The 20,242-nt window shown below is 36.7% G+C and overlaps 1 long non-coding RNA gene across 2 annotated transcripts in view; it reads left to right on the top strand.

Annotated features, from left to right (window-relative positions):
- Positions 1 to 2,490: 2,490 nt before the first annotated feature.
- Positions 2,491 to 20,242, top strand: part of LOC140509280 (uncharacterized) — a 39,755-nt gene continuing 22,003 nt past the window's right edge. For both annotated transcript variants that reach the window (XR_011968626.1, XR_011968627.1), the window contains exons 1-2: positions 2,491 to 2,576; positions 17,678 to 17,829. This is a non-coding gene — a long non-coding RNA (uncharacterized lncRNA). The remainder of the gene's footprint in view (positions 2,577 to 17,677; positions 17,830 to 20,242) is intronic.

Genomic DNA, 20,242 nt, shown 5'->3' on the forward strand with positions numbered 1-20,242 from the left:
GATAATTTTGATTACATTAAATTGAAAAGTGTTTTCACAAACAAACCTGATGCAACCAAGATTAGGAGCGAAGCAGAAAGCTGGGAAAGAATTTTTGCAACTAGTGTCTGTGATAAAGGCCTCATTTCTAAAATATATAGAAAACTGAGTCAAATATATAAGAATACAAGTAATTCCCCAATCAATAAATGATCAAATGACATGAACAGGGAATTTTCAGAGGAAGAAATTAAAGCTGTCTATAACCATATGAAAAAATGCTCTAAATTACTATTGATTAGAGAGTTGCAAATTAAAACAACTCTGAGGTACCACATCACACCTATCAGATTGGCTAACATGACAAAACAGAAAGACAATAAATGTTGGAGAAGATGTGAGGGAGTTGGAACACATTCTTTGTTGGTGGAGCTGTGAGCTGATCCAGCCATTCTAGAGAGCAATTTGAAACTATGCCCAAAGGGCTACAAAAATATGCATTCCCTTTGACCCAGAAATATCGCTTCTGGGACTCTATCCCAAGAAAGCATAGAAATAGGAAAGGATCCCACATGTACAAAAATATTTATAGCAGCTCTCTTTGTGGTGGCCAAAAACTGGAAATAAAGGGGATGCACATCAATTGGGGAATGGCTGAACAAGTTGTGGTATATGAATGTAATGGAACTCTATTGTGCTATGAGAAATGATGAACACGAAGACTTCAGTGAAGCCTGGAAAGACCTACATGGACTGATACTGAGTGAAAGGAGCAGAACCAGGAGAACTTTGTACACAGCAACAACCACAGTGTGCAAGGGATTTTTCTGGTAGACATAGTACTTCATTGAAATGCATGGACTTAAAAAATTTTCAATGGATTCTTGAGGCAAAATGCCATCCACATCCAGAGAAAGAACTATGGAATTGGATCACAGATAGAATCAGACAATTTCTTTCTGTATTATGTTTTCTTTTGTTTTGTTTTATGGTTTCTCCCATTCATTTTAATTCTTCTATGCAGCATGTATTTAATAGGAATGTATGTGTAGAACCTATAGAAGATGGCAAGTTGGTCTCAGGGAGGGAGTGGAGGGGGAGGGGACAATGAGGGAGAGGGAATGAAAAAAAATCTAAGATATATGGAAGTGATTGTTGAACAGTGAAAACAAATAACATAATTTAATTAAAAAAAAAGAAGTGTGCCTACATTTCTGGCTTGTTATATTTTTCAGCCATTATTGACAGAGGAGACCCCAACAATAACCTGACTAACCCCCAAACAGTGATTGCTATAAAAGAAATTTGCCCTTCCTATCCCTCAGGGTTCTTGGGATTCTGCCTCAGCACCCCATTGGGGAAAGTCAAGGTAGAGACTTTTTCAGAAATCACAAGGTCTCTTACCTGCCAAAAGTGTTGCCACTTTATCACCTTATCCCTTCCTAGCATCCAGCTACCTCACCTGAATCCCACTACTGCTTTCAGAATTGTAAGGCCAAATCTAGACATCAATGTTGGAGGGAAATTAGAATGATTTTGTTATGAGGTTCAACAAATAGCAATCAACTACATTACATGTGTGCATAGGCAGTCCACATGGGACTATGATTCCTGGTTGGGATAAAAGAGCTTTTTTACATAGGGGTAAAGTAGTGAAAGACTTTCCAGATGGTCCCAGGCTGTCTCATGATTATTAGAAAAGCATACAATTAAAACATTGAATGGTTTGGGGGAGAAATTGTAGCATCTGTTCAAAAGAACTTTGGCTTTACCTGCACCCCTCCTAGCAGCTTGAAGCAGGCTGGACACCACGAAGAGCTTTGGCTGTTGCACTACTTATAGGGCCATGAAAGGGATGGGACCCCAAGGTAGATAAGGACCAGGGATTAGATGGAAGGACTTTACAAAATAAAGTCACTTTGGTTACTTTGATACCTACAGCACAAAACTTTGAATATTGACAGCCCAGAAAATTGAGCCTTATGCTCATGAAAAACATGAGACCTAACCAAATTGAAGAGAATATAAATCATGCTATAAGACTTCTCTATTTTGCCTTTGGGGAGCAATAATTACTTGTCATGAATTTACATCAAGGCCATTCATTGTTCCTTGCTTTGACATGCCCACCAAATTTTCCTACTTACTCTTCACTATTTGTAATATTCCACAGCTGGAATATTTATATAAAGAATTTCATATGTGGTTATATATAGAAAGCCCTTTCTACTTACCTCTATATTATTTCTATTTCTTTTCTAGGCTAAGCTCAAATGTCAACTTCAATAAAAAGTAGTAGGGTTAATGGAATATAAGATCTTCCCTATTTATTAATAGGCCTCTGTGATTACATGTGAACCCCTTTTTCCTTGGAACATGGGCTGTGTTCTCAGGTCTAAAGGTACACAGGTATTTGTCTTGCTGCTTTGCTTTCCAGCCTGCTTCACAGCTGTGACACATCCTGAGTCATGTAGAGCCCATCAGGTGAAAACTATATATTCAGGGAGATTTATATTGCCTTGGGGAGGAACTTGCCTCAGGGGAAGCTTGCTTACTGGGAGATTACTTTCAGGAAGGCTTTCGCACCATATTGAGAGGTTAGTATTTTACTCATGGGAAGAATATTTCTTTGTGATTTGTCCAGATGAGACTGAGTGTAACCATTGTTAAGGAGCGCACCCTTGCTTTGTGAATGCAGATGTTGGTACTCCCTAGTCTGGCAATTAGTTATCTATTACTCTGTTTAGATAGTAAGAGTTCTGTCTATTGGATTCTTTCTTGGATACTCACTTCTTTCTATGTATCTGACTACATTGTGTAATTAAAGTAAGATTGTGGACTCCTTTGAAGCTAACTTTCCTTTAGAAAAACAGATCAAAATACCTGTGCTAACAGACCACCCTACGTGCTAGTGTGGTTGCTAATACAAAAGCATTCTCCCCCATTTATTTATGATAATTCCCTGAATTTTTTCTCTTATTTCCTTCCTTCCTCCCTTCCTCCCTCCCTTCCTCCCTTCCTCCCTTCCTCCCTTCCTCCCTTCCTCCCTTCCTCCCTCTCTTCCTCTCTTCCTTCCTTCCTTCCTTCCTTCCTTCCTTCCTTCCTTCCTTCCTTCCTTCCTTCCTTCCTTCTTTCCTTCCTTCCTTCCTTCCTTCCTTCCTTCCTTCCTTCCTTCCTTCCTTCCTTCCTTCCTTCCTTCCTTCCTTCCTTCCTTCCTCCCTTCCTTCCCTTCCTTCCTTCCCTCTCCTCTCTGTATCTGTCTCTATCTCTATCATTCTCTCTCTCTCTCTTTTTCTCTCTCTCCTTACATATTTTGCACCACTACATTGTAGTCTCCATGGGGTCAGGAATATTTTCATTTTTGTCTTTGTAACCTCAGCACCACGGGTTTCTGACATTAAGCTCTAACCAGATTTAACTAGCTTGGAAGAATATATTGTTAATTCTCAGAGTGAACTTTTATACCTCATATTGTTAATCTAAAACTCAAGGCTTGATTTATTGTTTTGTTGATTGTTTAGATTTAAGAAAATATTAATAATGCAGATTAAATTTAAAAGCATAAGTGCACACATTCACCCTGTCCTCCCCATTCCAGTAGTTGGATATTTAGCAACACAATCCTGTATTGCTCTTTAAATATTGCTTGAGCAAACTCAGAAGGAATGCAATAGAAGACTCAGGAAATAAAGTCATCACCAGACTGGATGCCTGATGACTGGAGACTAATAATAATAATAATAACAATAATAACTTTCATTTACATAGAGCAAAGTGCTTTACGTTCGTTCTCTCACATGAGCCTCACAATACCCCTTCCCAGAAGCTAACACTATGCCTGGCACATAGTAGATACTCGATGCTTGTTGAATGTACTTGAATTTGTAATTCTAGTTTTGATTTTAGATCTTTCTAGTATCTAAACCCTAATTTACTACCCTGCCACATGGTTTGGGAAAGATATTTAAATTCTACAATTATTTTATTTTATCTTCAGTATATGGTACTCTTTCAAAGGAAACTTTTGACAGATATTTGGAATATATACTAATTTTGAATATATTTTGAAATATATATATATATATATATATATATATACACACACACATACACCAAATATATGTATATATTTATATGCACACACATATGTATACACACCCACACATCCACATGCATATATATATATATGTATGTATATTTCCTTCCCAATAAAATGTAAGCCCTTTGACCACAGGAAGTTTTTCTTTTTTACCCCCTTTTCTTCTTATCATCTAACACAGTGGCTTACCCTTGGTAAGTGACAGTTGATTGATTTGTTGATTGGTTGAATGATGGTAATGTGTGGTTCGAGAAAAGCTAATATAATCCTCAAAGAGGTCTAAGGGCAATTCTAAGCTACAGTTCAAACAGAAAAGTCACTTTTCCACTGAATATTTGAGTTACATTCTCAACAAGCAAGAATGAAGTTATCAGAAATCTAGTTAAAATGGTTTTGATTCAGGTAAAAATTCCACTAGACTTCTTTTATTATTTGTGGCAAGTAGGAAAAATGAATTAAAAAGAGATGTTCTACTAAAGTTATTCTCAAATTGAAAAGAGATGTTCTACTAAAGTTATTCTCAAATTGAAAAGGTCAAGGACTACTGGATATTAAAACAGTCTGAAGTAATCTGAAAATGAGAAATAAGGGAAGAGATGTTTAGTTGCACAACACAACTTTAGGCAAGTGGATTAAGCAGATTTGGCATGTTCATACACAAAGCAGTTACACTTGGTAATCTTCAGGAATACTGTCAAGCAGACAGAGAAAGTGTCTCATTGAGTTATAGAGTTGATCATAATAGGAAGTCTGGAGGACTAGAAGGGAAACAACTTAATTGCATCCTCTTTTAGGGCTTTATTCAAGTTCAAGTTCACTGAGCTGAATTGATAAACTGTAAAAATGGATGTAGCACTTGGACAAAGAATAAAATGTTCCCACATCTTCCTCCTCACCCTTTCCCACACCTTTTCCATACATCTAATTATATGGATGAAATAGAAAGAGGGAAAATATTTAGATAAATCAGCTAAACTAATTGCTAGACTAATTCTCCATGGGCTATGGACTTACCCCAAAATTGTCCTTGGCAAGTCCCTTACAAACAAATTCCCTTAACATAAGTATCTTTGTGATATAGCAAAGTAGTTGGTCTCTTTGGGCCCCAGATGCTTTTGGGATGACTCAGGGAGACAGTGGGTGGGGGAGGAATCTACAGTTGCAGCCTGTCAGCTTGTGCTGAAAGAGATATGAAGCCTACATATGAAGATGATTACCATGCTGGAGCTGGCTAGCTGCCTGCCCATCCACCCTTTCACAACCCCCATATACGTACACCACCAAACAGAATGTTGGCCTTTAATGACATCTGTCTTTTTCTTCTTCTTTGATAATGTCTTTGGTATTCATTTCAAGCAGATTTCACCTATGTACAACTGTTGCAGTGAAATGGAAAGGGGAAAAAATAAAAGGATGTTATACATTGTTACTTGTCTCAGCCTCACATCTACCTATGGATTGCCCTGAAGGTTTGTGAAAAAGATACTACGTAATTCCCTGTTATGGAAATGTCAGGCAGCATTTGACTTGGAAACTTTAAGCATATGTATGTAGGTGGGACAGTAAAATTTAATTTCTTCCTGAAATGCTTTCCTTTCCTATCCCACTCCCACTCAATCTCATCCCACTACTCTGCATATCTTGGAAGTAGCTTTTGGTCATTTGAATAATTCCAAACATTTGGTGCTAGAGAACGATTGAGGATGGAGAATTGTGGGTCCATTGCTGAGGCTATAAAGCTCTGATAGGTGTCAAAATTGGGGCAGGGGGAGACCCAACGACTAAATGCCAAGGAAATGAGAGCATCAGACTGTAAAATTTACCCTTACCCAACTTACTTCTGGGGCTAGAGGCCAACACGGGAGATAAGAGTAATGATATGTTCTTGGCGACTAGGCAGACATTTGTGAAGCCAGAAGTTAGCAAAATTGTGGAAGAATCCCCAAAACATTATGCTTTTTGCTTGTTACTATGTTGGTATTATTACAAGATTGTTTGGGAGGTGCAAATGAAGCATAGAATTGAGAATTCTCCTAAAGAATACCTAGGACCTCTGTATCATGTAAGACTATTTGAATTCATCAAATAGTCAAGCAATTATAAAGCTGGAAGGAACTTTGGTGATTATATAATCCAGAGATTTCAAACATGTGATCATGGCCTATGGGGATACCTTGTGGCCTGTATCACTCCTGAGTGTGATGTGAACCAAATTAAAATTTATTAGGAAATACTTAACAAAATAAATAAAAATGCAATAAAATATAGATAATGTTAATAGGTAGTTTTCTAAGTCAATATAGGGATCCTTATGTAGGATTTAGTGGTCCCCTGTTTCTATTTGAGTTTGATACCATTGATCTAGTTTCTTTGCAAGTTTTCATGATATAGAATTGAAATAGACCTGTAAATATCCAACCTCTTTTCCTGAAACAAATCTATTTCAACCTCAACCATTTTTCTTTTTTTTTTTTTTTTGTTGCAAAGATTTTCTTTTTTTTCCTTTTCTTTTTTTTTTTATTAATTTTTTTTATTTTTTTAATGTTTAACAATCACTGCCATACAATTGCGATTTTATCCCTCCCCACCCACCCCCCACTACCTCCCTCCCTCCCCACGACTGCATACAATTCTGTATAGATTCTACATATACTTTCCTATTGAGTATATTTTCACTATAGTCATGCTGTGTAGTCAGACTAAGATAAATGAAAGAATCCGTATAACAAATCAGAACATGATACACAAACAGATACACATACACAAACATGATCTGCTACATTATGTGAGTGACTTCCATATTTCTCTCTCTGAGTGTGGAAGGCATTTTGCCTTGAGGTCCACCATTGGGATTTTTTTTTTTTTCAGAAGTTCTTGTGTTATTACAAAAATCTAAGTCTACCAGAAAAAACTCTCACACACTGTGGTTGTTGCTGTGCATAAAGTTCTCCTGGTTCTGCTCCTTTCACTCAGCATCAGGTCATATAAGTCCTTCCAGGCCTCTCTGAAGTCTTCTTGTTCATCATTTCTTATGGCACAATAGTACTCCATTACATTCATATACCATAATTTATTCAGCCATTCCCCAATTGATGGACATCCCCTTGACTTCCAGTTTTTGGCAACTACATAGAGTGCTGCTATAAATATTTTTGTACATGTGGGACCCTTTCCCATTTTTATGATCTCTTGGGGATATAGTCCTAGTAGTGATATTGCTGGGTCAAAGGGTATGTACGTTTTTGTAGCCCTTTGGGCATAGTTCCAAATTGCTCTCCAGAATGGTTGGATGCGCTCACAGCTCCACCAACAATGAATTAGTGTTCCAACTCTCCCACATCCTCTCCAGCATTTATCATTTTCTTGTTCTGTCATGTTTGCCAATCTTATTGGTGTGATGTGGTACCTCAGAGTTGTTTTGATTTGCATCTCTCTAACCAATAGTGATTTAGAGCATTTTTTCATATGATTATAGATAGCTTTAATTTCTTCCTCTGAAAATTGCCTGTTCATATCCTTTGACCATTTATCAATTGGGGAATGACTTGTATGATTATACATTTGGGTCAGTTCTCTATATATTCTAGAAATGAGGCCTTTATCCCCGAGCTTAGCTGTAAAAATTTTTTCCCAATTTACTACATCCCTCCGGATTTTGGTTGCATTGGGTTTGGTTGTGCAAAAACTTCTCAGTTTAATGTAATCAAAGTTATCCATTTTGCATTTCATAATGCATTCTATCTCTCCTTTAGTAAAGAATTCTTCCCTTCTCCATAGATCTGATAAATACACTATTCCTTGCTTCTCCAGTTTGTTCATGGTATCAATCTTTATACCTAAATCATGTACCCATTTGGACTTTATTCTTGTGTACGGTGTCAGGTATGGGTCTATGCCTAATTTCTGCCACACTGTTATCCAGTTTTCCCAGCAATTTTTGTCAAACAATGGGTTCTTATCCCAGAAGCTGGGGTCCTTGGGTTTATCAAACAGAAGGTTGCTATATTCCTTGCCTACTGCGTCTTGAGTGCCAAGTCTATTCCACTTGTCTACCTCTCTGTTTCTTAGCCAATACCAAGTGGTTTTGATAATTGCTGCTTTATAGTACAGTTTAAGGTCTGGTAGCGCTAGGCCACCTTCCCAAGCATTTCTTTTCATTAGTCCCTTTGATATTCTGGACCTTTTGTTTTTCCAAATGAATTTTGATATTATTTTATCCAGCTCTAGAAAGTAATTGTCTGATAGTTTAATTGGTATGGCACTAAATAAGTATATTAATTTGGGTAGAATTGTCATTTTTATTATATTAGCACGGCCTACCCATGAGCAACTAATGTTTTTCCACTTACTTAAATCTGACTTTATTTGTGCAAAAAGTGTCTTGTAATTGTGTTCATATAATCCCTGGGTTTGTTTTGGCAGGTAGACTCCTAAGTATTTTATACTGTCTACCCTAACTTTAAATGGGATTTCTCTTTCTATCTCTTGCTGTTGAACTTTGTTGCTAATATATAGGAATGCAGAACCTCAACCATTTTTCAAGAGTGCCTATTATTGGTGGTGCTTGGTTGGTTGGTTGTTGTCCTTTGTGTTTGAAGAGACCCAAAATGCTATGTCAAAGTACAGTGTGTTTGACTATGGCGAATCAGTTCAATATGAGCTTAAAAGACTCCACCTCAGGTTTGGCACAAATAGTTGATATGTATATCTGGAGTGGTATTGCCTCTAAATTTGCACATCTCACTTTTCTTTTAAGTTCTTCCTCAGTTCACCTCTGGACTCCAACACTTAAAGTCGCTTAATCTTGTTTGTCTCAGCCTACTGACTGATTCAAAAAAAGAAGAACGTGACCTAACAGAAGTATGATGCAGCAAAAGGAGCAACAAATCTGATTCTAGTCCCAGTTCTGCTTTGAAGCAGAGATGTGACCTTGGACAAGTCTCTTGACTTCTTTTGGTTCACTTTAATTACATGTGAACCTTATAGGTATGGTAAATGATGGGGCTGGATGATCAATCAGTCAGCTACTATGTGCAAGACTGTGCTAGATTCTAGGAATTCAAATACCAAAAATTCAAACACTTTCAACTTTCAAGCTGACATTGTAAGCTCCAATAATCAATGGATCTATGAGTTAATGATGTAGCCTGGCTTAGTCTGAGAGGGAATTCCTTAATGCTAGCGTGCAGCCTTTCAGACTGATTTAATGGAATTGCTGATAGGTACTGTAACTGTGCATACTTTAGGAGCTCTGACAAAAACACTTCTACCATATGCTTAAATACTTAAGTAAAATTATGAACACATCTCTGTGACTACTCTTTCCACCTGTTTTACATGGTAACCAATATGTAACCTTTTATTTTGTGATTCTTGACGCTTTATTTCTTTAACTTGCAATTTCTATGCAGAGGATCTATTTATCTTCTTGGATGTTCTCCTCTTGGGATAGCTTCATAGTTGTTAAACCAGTCATTAGGCACAATCAGATCTAGAAATAGAAGAGAACTCAGAAGCCTTCTAGTTTAATCCCTCTCATTGTCCAGATGAGGAAACTGAGGCCCAGAGCAGTTGAGCTACATATAGAAAGTGGCTGATCCAGGAGTCAAGCTCAGGTTCAGTGATTTCAAGTTTACTACTCTTTCATTATCATTGATGCTCCCTAGTTCCTTGTAAGAGTATTGGCATTAGAATGCCCAGCCCTAATGTTGAAAGTGGTGAACAAATTATGGTATACAAAAGTAACAGTTGTGACATTGTATAACAAGTAGCATTGAATAACATTTTAGTGTAAGAAAATGACAAGAAAAATTTGAGAGAAATATGTGAAGACTTGTATGAAATGATAGTGAGCAGAACCAGAATGATTTGTACAATAACAACACTGTAAGGAAAAAAAAATTTTGCAAGACCAAAGAACTCTGATACAGTGATCAACTATGATTTGACAGGACAGTTGATGAAGTATGGGATACACCTTCTGACAGAGATGATGGATTCAGGGTGTACAAGCAATACACATATTTTTAGACATGGAATATGTAAAAATTTCTGCTTAGCTATGCTTATTTATTCAAAAGAATTTTGTTTTACTTTTCATTTTTTTAAAGATGTGATCTTATCCTATTCAATTCACCCTGTACTCTCTGTCTCTCTCCCTCTGTGTGTGTGTGTGTGTGTGTGTGTGTGTGTGTGTGTGTGTGTGTATAATCCCACCAACTACCCAGATAGTGAAAAAAGTTTCAAGAGTTACAAATATTGTCTTTCCCTGTAGGAATGTAAATAGTTCAACTTTAGTAAGTCCCTTATGATGTCTCTTTGCTGTTTACCTTTTCATGCTTCTCTTTATTCTTTTGAAGGTCAAATATTCTTTTCAGCTCTGGTCTTTTCATCAAGAATGCTTGAAGGTCTTCTATTTCATTGAAAGACCATTTTTTCCCCTGAAGTATTATACTCAGTTTTGCTGGGTAGGTGATTCTTGGTTTTAGTCCTACTTCCTTTGACTTCTGGAATATCATATTCCATGTCCTTTGATCCCTTAATGTAGAAGTTGCTAGATCTTGTGTTATCCTGATTGTATTTCCACAGTACTTGAATTGTTTCTTTCTAGCTGCTTGCAATATTTTCTCCTTGACCTGGGAACTCTGGAATTTGGCCACAGTGTTCCCAGGAGTTTCTTTTTTTGGATCTCTTTCAGGAGATGATCAGTGGATTCTTTCAATATTTATTTTGCCCCCTGGTTCTAGAATATCAGGGTAATTTTCCTTGATAATTTGATGAAAGATAATGTCTAGGCTCTTTTTTTGATCATGGTTTTCAGGTACTCCTATAATTTTTAAATTGTCTCTCCTGGATCTATTTTCCAAGTCAGTTGTTTTTCCAATAAGATATTTTACATTATCTTCCATTTTTTCATTCTTTTGGTTTTGTTTTGTGATTTCTTGGTTTCTCATAAAGTCATTAGCCACCATCTGTTCCATTCTAATTTTGAAAGAACTCTTTTCTTCAGTGAGCTTTTGAATCTCCTTTTCCATTTGGCTAATTCTGCTTTTGAAAGCATTCTTCTCCTCATTGGCTTCTTGAACCTCCTTTGCCAGTTGAGTTAGCCTGTTTTTCAGGGTGTTATTTTCTTCAGCATTTTTTTGGGTCTCCTTTAGCAAGGTGTTGATCTGCTTTTCATGCTTTTCTTGCATCTCTCTCATTTCTCTTCCCAGTTTTTCCTCCACCTCTCTTACTTGATTTTCAAAATCCTTTTTGAGCTCTTCCATGGCCTGAGACCACTAAGTATTTATTTTGGATGTTTGGGATACAGAAGCCTTGACTTTTATGTGTTTCCCTGATGGTAAGCATTGTTCTTCCTCATCTGAAAGGATGGGAGAAGATATCTGTACACCAAGAAAGTAACCTTCTATAGTCTTATTTTTTTACCTTTATTAGGGCATTTTCCCAACCAGTTACTTGACTTTTGGGTCCTTTGTCAAGAGTAGGGTATACTCTGGGAATCTGTAAGATCTCAGTTCCTCCAAGGTGGCACAATCAAGCATGTACACTGGTCTGGGAGCAGGAAGAGATTTTTGTGCCCAGAATCGTAGCAGAGTTTCCTCTCCACAGTCATCTGGCCTCCAGTTCCACCAAGCCAGCACTGGGGGCTGAGATTCAGATAAGCTGCATGGACAAACCTGCCATTTAGTGTGAGATAAAGATTGGCTCCCTCAGGGCCTCTACACAAGGCTGAGGTAATAATCAGCTCCTCAGTATCCCCAAGGACTTTATGATCCAACAGTGGGCTGCTGTAGGGGTTGCTGTTGGAACTGCTGCAGCCTGCTGGATGTGGCCTCTGCAGCTGCTGTCTAAGGTGGGAGCTATGGGAAGGCCCTTCTCCTTTCCTGGCCAGCTGAAAAAACCTCATCATTGACCTTTGGTGCCTGTGGGTTGAGGGATCTGCGAACTGCTGCTACTGCGCCTTGGGATTCTGCCCCTGAGGGCTGTTCATGAGCTGCACTGGGCAGCCAAGTTTGGACTAGGCTCCACTCTGTGATCAGTGCAACTGATGTTTGGGCCTTTCAGATCACACTGGGCTGGAAATCTCCTCCACTCTGTTGTTCTCCACTTCTGCTGCTCCAAAATTTGTTGAGAGTCCCTTTCTATAGGTATTTTATGGGCTGTGTGAGGAGAGCCAGCATATGTGTGTCTTTCTCCTCCACCATCTTGGCTCCACCCCCTTACTTTTCATTTTTGGAGAAGAAAGGATGGAGAGGAAGAGGGAAGCAGGAACAAATAGGGTTTCAAAAAAAAAAAAAGAGGGTCACTGAGGAATTTTCACATGCACAGAAGACAATAGAAGCAAGACCATAAGGAAAAACAAAAAAGTAAGATTGGCTTTCAAAATTATATGCTGAATTTATTATGTGCTTAAAAGGAAATGTAAACTCTAAATAGAGAGTCATAGGTCTGTTTATAACCCTCTGTTTCTCTTCTATCTTGTGTGTGGAAATGTTCATTTTCTTTGGTGCTTGTTAAGTTTAGAATGCAAAATATTCAATTGAAAAAGGAAACGGTATGGACACTAATTTAGGGTGAAGTTTCAAGTATCTCATCTGCAGATTCCATTACTGTTACTGGATTTCATGTATCTGGATGTCTGGGAGTAAAGAATAATTTTCAGATAGTAATTTTGAGCAAGTCATTTCATTTCTTTCAGCCACAGTTTCATCATTTGTAAATCACTCATCACTCACTACTAAGGGACATTGAAGGGGTTTGACTAGATAATTAATAAGGTTCCTTCAAATTCTAAATCTTATGATCTTACTATAAATTGAATTCCAAAAGAGAGAGGTAATTTCCCATCTCCACCAGTTAGCATACATGTAACAGACAAAACATATGAGCAAATTAAAGGTTGCATATCAGCCAATGTTATTATTATTTTTTGGATTATGAAGCAAAGCAGCGTGAAAAATAAATATATTAAATTTACATAAACATTTTTCTTTCGATCTTGATCCTTTCAGTAGGCATAACCCAGTCGTTTGTTTAGATGTAGCAATATGGCCATAGATGCAAGGTTAACTAGTTTAATTTATGTCGATGTTTGCTCAATTTGAATAATTAACTATTTTTACTCAATTTGAATAATTAACCATTGTGAACTGTATAATACTTTATTTCTCACTTTTTTGTTCTCTAGTTGATTGAAAATAAATTATTTAAGATTTTTACATAATCTGTTGTCACTCCCCACAAATTTTTCCTATTATAATATTAACCAAAAAAGTGTTTTGTTTTGTTTTTTGGTGCTGGGGGGGATAGTTGGGAAAGACTGTGGCACATATGCTGGATATATGAATCTAGTTCTGTGAGCTCTCCAAAGAGAAAATGTCTAGTTTGATGGCTAAATTTTCTTTCTTTCTTTTTTTTTTTTATGGAAGGGGATATTAACCCCTCTAGTTAGCTTATCAAAGGTGAGGAATAATTTGACTTCCCCTAGTAATTTTTATAGGACTAAGAAAAAAGCTTTCGTGACTAAAAGAAAATCCTCAAAATAAAACATCTTTTGAAATCAGAGAGGAAAGTAACAGAGAGCAAGGTAGAAGACCCTTGTGGGAACTGCACTAAGAGGATTCCTGCATGAAAGAATGATTCACTCTTAAATTACATTGAGGAATGAATGTTCTTTGTGGAATCTTATGTGACTTTGGATTACTATAGATTATTTTTTGCAGAATGTAAATGGTTGCTTTTTCCTTCCTTTTAATAGGACTTGCTTTAGATATATTTTCCTATTAAGTTGCAGAGTGGAGAGCTTTTTTTTTTTTCTCCACTTTTTTTTGAATATTTTAACCCTCTCAACTCCTCCCCTCAAAAAATGCTGATGGTGCCAGAGATGCCTCTGACCTCAGAATTACAAAAAAGGATGCCTAGTAATGATATACTTAGTTTCTATGGAAATCAGGACTTCAGTGTTTCTTCTGAATTCCTCTCTCCCTTTAAGAAGCCCCTTGCTATTGTGGACATCTTGGTTTTAAGTGACAAGATGTATAAAGCTACTGCTCACAACGATAATATAATGATTTCTTAATAGGGCAATGACTCAGAATTGCAGCCCAGGCTTTGGAAAACCACAAGTAACTTTAAGCTATTTTACACAAGTTTATATTTTGTCTCATTGATTCTCTAGCATATTACTTTCCTTTCTTACCTTTTCTTTCCCTCTCTACTGACTCCACATTACCAGACAGAGGTACAGCATGTTAGACTTGTAAATCATTAAAAACAGAATCACCAGGCCTGCAATATCTGTATTTGACTGACCACACTTACAGGGGCCTTCTCAATGTCTCTTAGTCATATGTCATAGTCTCCTTCCTTCTGCTGCACTCCATCTCATTAAGCTAAGAGAACACACATATCTGGCTGACAGCAGTAAACACATGTTGGTCCCCCACATAACCCCAGTTCCAGGAAAACTAAAGCAAAAGAGAGCAGCAGAAAAAAAATAAAACGTAGCCATATCTGCTAGGCTCACTGGCTGATTTCCATTAAGCTTATCCTGATTTCTTTTAGGCCCCAGGCATACATCTCAGTGCTTATTTTCATGACTACAGGGTGCCATGTGAAGAAGGAAAAAAGGCAGGACACTGAGAGTGTTACAAAATCTCTCTCCAGACATTTTTTCCTTAAATCATATTTAAATCATTTCTTCACACTCTGGCTCCAGCCCACATTGAAAAAATGAAGTATCTCTACTGCTCTTTTTAAAGTCTTGAAATGAATGACATTCCATGGCTCAAAACAAGGAGAAATAGAAGTACCAAGGTAGTGAGAATTCTTATTGGCAGGAGCTAGAGACAATATAATCTGATCTCCTTCATTTACAAATAAAGAAACTGAGACCCAGAGAGGGTAACTTGTCCAAGGTTGCAGAATGACTAGGTGGAAGATCTAGGTTCCAAAGATAGTTCCAATGGCTATAAATCAAGACTTTTTCCCAGTATATCTATCTATGGTTATATCCATATCTCTATCTTTCTGTATTGCTCTACCTATTTATTATCTATCTGTCTGTCTGTCTATCCATCTATCCTCCTTCATCTTATATACATTAGGTATTGTGAAGTTCTTTGATATTTATAGTGGACTTGGAGGGGCAAATTATCTACCAGATTGAAAGTTGCTAGTTCCTATTGCTGGGCTGTTATGAAGTAATCATGGTAATTCCAAAGTGCCAGGGGTCTCTCTGATCTGAAGTGTCATAAGTATTTGTACTGGATGTAATTGGATATGACTCTTGCAGACCTTTCAGAAGATAAAGCTTATTCTAGGACTGAATCACTTGCTTTCCTGTATGCTTGTCCCATTTCACCTTTTACCCATAAACAACTGACACGCGGTAGGTAAAGAGTAGTCACTAACTAAGACTAACGCTTGAAGTGAAATGGACCTTTCTGCTGGACTGGAAAACTCCACTAGAACTATGTAAATTTTCCTTGTTCTGAAATCTTTTATTTCAGACCATTTACTTCCTCTCATCCCCACTACTGCTTTAGCAGGAATGATGTTCATGTATGTATTTAGCCTCTGCTGCCACAGTGCCTTTTTCTGTATCTTTTTTTTTCTTTTCACTTTATCTCCTGTAGTCTCAGTTTCCTCACCCATAAAGTGGGGGTAGGGATGGGGTTTAGGCTAGAGGACATCTGAAACATCTTCTAGCTATAGAATAAAAGAATTAGGCAAGAAACCATGGAGTTATTTATGACAGATAATTCATTTTCCCAGATCCCTATTGAAAGAAAAGATGAAGAGCCTTCTTATATGGGGAATTTTATCATAGATAAGTATAGAGCCTATAAGTGAAGCTGACCTTATGAGTAAGGTAAATACTTTGGTGAGATTTGAGGGGATTTCAGAAGTCCTTTGCTCCTCCCAAATCAGTCTTATCATCACTTATTCTGCCATTATATTTTTTTCTACATCCCAGAATCCATAACTTCAACAATGGCAACATCAAGAACATGTCTCAGATACCCTTGAGAAAAGATCCAGGCAGGAATGTGAAAAAAAAATGAGTCTTGTGGGGAAAAGGGAGATATTACACAGGGAAGCGAAAAAGGGGAAGAAACCAGACAAATTTTGATTCATAAGCTGGAGTCAGGACAGGTGCCTCTTGGCTTGGAGGCAATGCTCACCTTTTGTTGCTTCAGCATTTAGACATTCACTAATCTAATGCTGCTTTGAAGGGGGGAGTCACCTTCTTCACCTTCTTAGTCATAGGTCTTAAATGAGAGAGGGGTAGAAAATCCAGATGGCATATTGATGTTCTGAGAGGGAAAAAGTTCCATTAGACTGCATCTAGATGACCCGGAGAAACTTTTGTATAGTGGCATTTAAGCGACTGGATATTTGAAGAGTGAATGCTGGTGCTCTTATTATGACATGTATTTTATGATGGTGCACATTCTTGTAATCACTACATAACACATACATCAAACAAATGAACATAGGCACTTTATGAGCAGAGCCTTAACATTCTCTAGAAAAGTGCTTTTTACAGGTGCAGGGACAGAGTTATAGATAATTGAAGTGACCTGTCCAAGTTCCTACTGTGACTCAGAAGTAGATCTGTGATTAAGTATCTGTGTTAATGCTTCTTTATCCCACTCTAACTTCACTGGGCAGCTTCCCTTTCCTGTGTTCCCTCTTGACTGGGGCTACATGACATAAACTATTTTCTGATTATGGTCAAGTAGTGTGTCTGCCATTGGGGTTGCCTTACTTTTTTTTTCTCTCAATCCATGTTGAGGGGAATCATCTGGAGATAGCTTCTCAGTGAAGGAGGAACAGGGGTCAGACTGGAGGCAGAATACATGAACGACAATAACAACAAAATAGAAAAGGAAATGACAAGATTTTTTTATGGGGAGGCATTCTCTAGAGGTCTGTCCATTAGAAAAGAAAAATATGTATAATAAAATATGTATGTATAATAAAAATGTTGGAAATATTTGAGGGTAAATGAATTCCAAGAAGGAATGCTTATTTCTAGCTTGGGTCCTCTGTTGGAGGGTAATCTGAAGCAGGATCAAACAAAAAATGCTATCCTAGAAAACAGAAAAAAATCAGACTATTGATAGAATGAAAAAAATAACAGAATGAAGTCCTTTAAGTGAATAATGTTGCAATAACACTCTCCACTTTGCTAATACTTTCTCTTAGAAGCTTGAAAGTACTTTAGCATCTGAACTCTTAGCCTTTCAGAACTTATGAAGTTTCAAAATGGGACATTATATGATAGTAATACATAGCATAATCAGCTATTTCTTTCAGCACTCTCATGGTTTAGAGGTAGGTATCACCTTTTGTTACTTTGCATCCACTAATCAAGGGCTGCCTTGAAGAAAGGACTCATATCTTTCTAACTATAAGGAATCCAAGCAAGGACCACTGTCTGAAAATATTAGCCCTTCTCTGCTGCCATTCCACAAGGACAGCCTCAACTCCACTTTTAGTGTCTTGTACATATTGCATTTTCTTGCCTCTGTATATTTGATCTCACTATTCCTTATGTCTAGAATGTTCTCTGGGTTCTGATTTCCCCAGGATAGAAGAATCACAGGATCTCAGAGTTGAAAAGTCTGTGGAAGAGACCTATCTAGTCCAACTTATACCTCTAAAGAAGAATCAGCTCTTTTAATGGCTACCCAGCCTTGGATTACAAATCTTCAGTGAGGAGTAACATGCTATCCTCAGAGGTATTCTAATTATTTTTTAAAGAATTTATTTTCGGCTTAAATACTAAAATTTTTAAACACTAAAAGTTACAAAATAGGAAAGAAAAAAAAGCATTGACATGGTAAAATGTAAGAGAAGATTCAAAATATACAGCATTCAATTTCCATTTCAAGAAAGCCTACGTAATAAATACTGCAAATTGTGTTCTGAGATGTTCGTGTTTTCTTTGCTTCCTTGTAAATTTTCTTTTGTTCTCTGCTGTGCACTTTTTATTTTGTTGTTCTTCCCCCCCTTCTCTTACCCCTCCAACAAGAAGGCAGCAGTTAAGCTCACACACATACAAACATATATATGCATATATATATATACGTATACTTACCAACACATTCATATACTTAGATATCAATAATCATACTCATATGTAGACATATACATTCATATACATCTGTATAAGACCATATTATACTTGTTTGTTCTTTGTTTCTCTGAAGGTGACCTTTCTCTGAAGGACCTTCATAGGTTGAAGACTTTCCATATTTTTCTAAGTCCATCAACATCATTTCCTCTACCACAACAATATTCCAACCTTTTACTGTGTAGTTATTTCAAATAATCTAAAAGAATATTGGTTAATATGACTGACATATGGTATGGTTTTCCTATTTTTCTTTTTGCTAAATCTATTTTAGCTTTAACTTTGTCTGAGATCATGATTACTATCCCTACTTTTTTCCCTAATAAAATCTATTCCCAATCTTTATTTTATATTCATATTTATCTCTTATTTCTTGTCCCTCCTAACTCCTCTGCTTTATTTCTACCCAGTACCTTACCATCCTGTTACTTAATCTACCCTGCCACCAAAGATCTTTCCTTTATCCTTTCTCCCCAATATTAAAATTGCTCCCTTATCACCTTCCCCTTACCTATCCTCTTAGCCTTTTATTTATTTCTGAATTTAGAAGACTTGTGCCCTTCTTGATATATATTCAGTGTTCCCTCTTTAACCCATTCCCAAGGAAATGAGGGTTCAAAAACTACCAGCCCTCCTCCTCCATCTAATTCCTTCCTGTCAATTTTTTCTTCTTGCACTTCATTTATATAATTACTCTTTCTACCTTTTCTTAGATAGTTTACTTTTTAGTATCACATCACACGCAGCTCTATCCCAATCTTTCTTTCCAACTACCCAATTACTAGTAACACTCTCAGACATATAATTTTCATTTTCTCATACAAAAAGTGAAGTCTGTCCTTACTGAGTCCCTTGTAATTAGTCTTTGACATTACCTTACATTTCTCTGTGATCTAGTATGTCAAATTCTCTATTAATTTCAGGACTTTTGTAACAAAATCCTGAAAGTCTGACAATTTATTGAATATATATATATATATATATATATATATATATATATATATATATATATATATATATATATATATATATATATATTGTTCAGGATTATGTTTAACTTTGCTGGGTATGATATTCTTAACTGCAACTCCAGTTCTTTTGCTTTTCATTATATTGTGTTCCAAGACCTGTGATCTTTTCGTGTAGTAACAGCTGGGTCTTGTGTGATTCTGTGACTGTGCCATATCTGAACTGTTTTTTTCTTGCTTCTCATATTTTCTCCTTGAGTTGGGAATTTCAGAATTTAGCTATGATATTCCTGTAGGTTTTTCATGTAGGATCTTTTTCAGGTGGTGATCAGTGGATTTTTTCCCATTTATACTTTCCCCTCTTGTTCTAAATCTTCAGGACAATTTTCTTTAATTATTTCTTGTATCATTATCAAGATTCTTTTTTTGTTCATAGCTTTCAGGTAGTCTAATTATTTCTACATTTTATCTTCTTGATCTATTCTCCAAATCAGTTGTTTTTCTTATGAGATGGTTCATTTTCTCCTCTATTTTTTATTCATTTTATTCAGTTCTTGGCCTCTTATGATTTCGCTGGCTTCTCCTTGCCCAATTCTGATTTTCAAGGAGTAGTTTTCTTCCTTAAGATTCTGGATCCCCTTTTCTAGTTGGCTGACTTTCTTTTCATAATCTTTTTGTTTTCTTGGATTGTTCTTATTTAAAAAAAAAAACAACTTTCCTCAATCTTTCTCATTTGATTTTTAAAGTCTTTTAAAAACTTCTTCTGTGAATTTTTTTTGAGCAGGTGACCATTTGACATTTCTCTTTGGGGTAAGAGAGATTTTTTTTTTTTTTGCTTCAATATCCTTCTCTGAAGATGAATTCTGTTCTTTCTATTCCCATAGTAACTTTCAATGGTTGGGTTCTTTCTTTTTTGCCTGCTCATTTTAAAAATATTTATTTGTAGTAGGTTGTTATTATAATCACCTCTAGTCCTTGAGTATGGGGGATGATATCTCTGCCCTCAGATCCCCCCTGGCCTGGAACCAAAACCAAGAACTCTGCCCTTCT

The sequence above is a fragment of the Notamacropus eugenii genome, chromosome 5, assembly GCF_028372415.1.
Source record: "Notamacropus eugenii isolate mMacEug1 chromosome 5, mMacEug1.pri_v2, whole genome shotgun sequence".
Classification (NCBI taxonomy): Eukaryota; Metazoa; Chordata; class Mammalia; order Diprotodontia; family Macropodidae; genus Notamacropus; species Notamacropus eugenii.